Source organism: Tachyglossus aculeatus, chromosome 5 (genome assembly GCF_015852505.1).
Source record: "Tachyglossus aculeatus isolate mTacAcu1 chromosome 5, mTacAcu1.pri, whole genome shotgun sequence".
NCBI lineage: Eukaryota > Metazoa > Chordata > Mammalia > Monotremata > Tachyglossidae > Tachyglossus > Tachyglossus aculeatus.
The window spans coordinates 105,894,445-105,898,374 of NC_052070.1; the positions used below are offsets into that span (position 1 = coordinate 105,894,445).

The following is a 3,930-nucleotide window of genomic DNA, read 5'->3' on the forward strand; positions in this document are numbered from 1 at the left end:
TCAGTAGTATTAATCAAGTGCTTACGTCATGCAGAGCACTGTACTAAGTGGTTGGAAAGTACAATTCAGCAACGAACAGAGAAAATCACTGCCCAACAATGGGCTCACAGTCTAGAAGGGGGGGAAATGACATCAAAACAAGTAAACAGGCAACAATATCATCAATATAAATAAATAGAATTATAGATACATGTGCACCAGTACTAAAATAAATAGAATAGTAAATATGTACATATACAAGTATGTACAAGTGCTGTGGGGCACGGACGGGGTAGAGGAGAAGGAGCAAGTCAGGGTGATGGAGAGGGGAGGAGAAGCAGAGGAAAAGGGGGGCTTAGTCTGGGAGGATCTTTGGCTCTTTGTAGGCTCTTAACTACGGTTGTGTCAAGAGTGTGATGATTTCATAGCAAAATGATGAATAGCAAAGTAAGAGAGCATTAGCCTACTGAGATTAAGGAGTTGGTGAATTCGATACAGTGAGATGGAGTTCAGCCATTTGGGACACAATGCCTGGAAAACGCAGTGGGCTACAGATGGCTCACCTCTCAGGGTCACACCTGGAGAGTTTCCAGTACTCTACCAGTCTCGACTATGGGAGGGAGAGTCAAACAAAGGCATATCCATTCCATTACTAGCTTGGGCAGTGGCTAGCGAGTGCAAGTCAATCTGCCACAAGTCAAAACGCACCTGTAATGGAAAGGAGTGGTATGAGAGAGAGTTGAGAGTGAAGACTCAGGTTTACTGCACGGAAGGAGGCAGAGGTAAACCGCTTCCGTATTTTTACCAAGCAAACTCTATGGATATATTAACAGAACGATTGCAGGTGGAGGTGGGGTGTTCTGGGAGAGATGTGTCCATGGCGTCGTTATAGGTCAGACATGACTTGAAAGCATAATACAACAATGAATGGCTACAAAACAGTCAGAACACATCAAGCCAGCAGGAAGCACTCGTTGCAGACTAAGCCGAGATTAAGTACGTATGGCCAAAAAACCCAGTGTAGGCAAGGGTTTTCTATTTGAATAAGAAATTGATTAGGGTCTGGACAATGGTACAGGAAGCAAGGATATTGATGAATGCCAAGTTGCTGATTGTAAGTGCCTTGTAACCAGAGAACGGGTCACTTCTTTATTCTATATTTTCCAAAAGCCTCATACAGTGCACCTCACCATGTGGGCCCTCAATAAGTGCTACCTCAGAAGCAGTGTGATTTAGTGGAAAGAGTTTGGACTTGGGAGTCAGAGTATTGGGTTCTAATCCCAGCTCTGTCACTTGTCAGCTGTGTGACTTTGGGCAAGTCACTTAACTTCTCTGTGCCTCAGTTACCTCATCTGTAAAATGGGGATTAAGACTATGAGCCTCAGTTGGTAAAACCTGATTACTTTGTATCTACTTAGAACACTGCTTGGCAAATAGTAAGCACCTAACAAAAACTATTATTATTTTACCAGTCCTCCTCCTCCTCCTCCTCCTCCTCCTCCTCCTCCTCCTTCTCCGCCTTTTCCTACTTCTCCTCCTCCTCCTCCTCCTCCTCCTCATTGTGCTTGTTATCCTTTCCTCCTGACCCCATTCCCTCTCATCTTATGAAATCTCTCGCTCCGTCCCTCCTCCCCTCCTTAACTTCCATCTTCAACCGCTCACTCTCCACTGGTTCCTTGCCCTCTGCCTTCAAACACGCCCACGTCTCTCCCATCCTAAAAAACCCTCTCTTGATCCCACCTCACCTTCTAGTTATCGCCCTATCTTCATCCTACCATTCCTTTCCAAACTCCTTGAACGAGTCATCTACATGCGCTGCCTCGAGTTCCTCAATGCCAACTCTCTCCTCGACTCCCTCAAATCTGGCTTCCATCCCCTACGTTCCACGGAAACTGCCCTCTCAAAGGTCACCAATGACCTCCTGCTTGCCAAATCCAATGGCTACTACTCTATCCTAATCCTCCTCGACCTCTTAGCTGCCTTTGACACTGTGGACCACCCCCTTCTCCTCAACACACTATCCAACCTTGGCTTCACAGACTCTGTCATCTCCTGGTTCTCCTCTTATCTCTTCGGCTGTTCATTCTCAGTTTCTCTTGCGGGCTCCTCCTCCCCCTCCTATCCCCGTACTGTAGGGGTTCCTCAAGAGTCAGTTCTTGGTCCCCTTCTGTTCTCTATCTACACTCACTCCCTTGGTGAACTCATTTGCTCCCACGGCTTCAACTATCATCTTTACGCTGATGACACCCAAATCTACACCTCTGCCCCTGCTCTCTCTCTCCCCCTTCTGGCTCGTGTCTACTCCTGCCTTCAAGACATCTCCATCTGGATGTCTGCCCGCCATTCAAAACTCAATATGTCCAAGACTGAACTCCTTATCTTCCTTCCCAATCCCTGCCCTCTCCCTGACTTTCCCATCACTGTGGATGGCACTACCGTCCTTCCCGTCTCACAAGACCACAACCTTGGTTTCATCCTCGACTCTGCCCTCTCGTATACCCCTCACATCCAATCCGTCACCAAAACCTGCCAGTCTCACCTACGCAACATCGCCAAGATCTGCCCTTTCCTCTCCATCCAAATTACTACCCTGTTGGTTCAATCTCTCATCCTATCCCGACTGGTTTACTGTATTAGCCTCCTCCCTGATCTCCCATCCTCCTGTCTCTCCCCACTTCAATCTACACTTCACGCTGCGGCCCAGATCATCTTTGTGCAGAAATGCTCTGGGCATGTTACTCCCCTCCACAAAAAACTCAAGTAGCTACCAATCAACCTACGCATCAGGCAAGAACTTCTCACTCTCGGCTTCAAGGTTCTCCATCACCTCACCACCTCCTACCTCACCTCCCTTCTTTCCTTCTACAGCCCAGCCCACACCCTCCGCTCCTCTGCCGCTAACTTCCTCACGGTGCCTCATTCTCGCCTGTCCCGCGGTCGACCCCTGGCCCACGTCCTCCCTCTGGCCTGGAATGCCCTCCCTCTGCACAACGGCCAAGCTAGCTGACCTCCTCCAGGAGGCCTTCCCAGACTGAGTCCCCTCCTTCCTGTCCCCCTCGTCCCATTCCCCATCCCCTCACCTTACCTCCTTCCCCCCCCATAGCACCTGTTCATATGTTTGTACATATTTATTACTCTATTTATATTTGTACATATTTACTATTCTATTTATTTTATTTTGTTAATATGTTTTGTTTTGTTGTCTGTCTCCCCCTTCTAGACTGTGAGCCTGCTGTTAGGTAGGGACCGTCTCTATATGTTGCCAACTTGTACTTACCAAGGGCTTAGTACAGTGCTCTGCACATAGTAAGCGCTCAATAAATACGATTGAATTAATGAATGAATCCTGCTTTTCCTCTCCTCCTCCTCCTCCTCCTCCTCCTCATGTCCTACTGCTGCTGAGGAAAAGGTGCATGAATTTATGAAGATGTGAATCGGTTCTGATTATGGTGATCACTACGTGACTCTCCACAATTTTAAAAAGATGAATAGAAGCGTTCTAAAAGGATGCCTTGCAGTTCAGATTGTTTTTCAAATCCCGAGAGAGTGAATGTTTCAGCATCAGTCACAATTTCCCCATTCATGGATCTCTATTAAATTTTATGCCTAATCTTCTGAATGAAGAAAGGCCAGGGGAAATTTGTAATGCAATTCCCAGAAAGGGACTCTTAAAAGCACATCTACTATGATGAAAAAAAATGCAGCGATTAGTACCTTACTAACAGCATTGAGGAGAGAATAGCTATGTCATCTGCAGGTCTCTAATCCCTTTTTGTGGCTTTTTAAGTCAGTGGATACTGAAGGGGGGGTGCTGGAAGTGCAGCGACATTTTCACCTATGCAGGTTCCTTTCTGTTGCTAAGCCAGCTGCATTGCAGATTCACACTACCTGCTGCCATTTTAAAAATTTCTAATAATTCTATGGATGCCAATTAAAATGTTTAAAGCCCAA

General features: G+C 46.7%; 1 non-coding gene across 1 annotated transcript; it reads left to right on the top strand.

Moving 5' to 3' along the window:
* Positions 1-539: 539 nt before the first annotated feature.
* On the top strand, positions 540-677 carry LOC119929352. Its single transcript, XR_005451479.1, has one exon. It is a non-coding gene; the product is annotated as a small nucleolar RNA SNORA7 (small nucleolar RNA).
* The last annotated feature ends 3,253 nt before the right edge of the window (positions 678-3,930 follow it).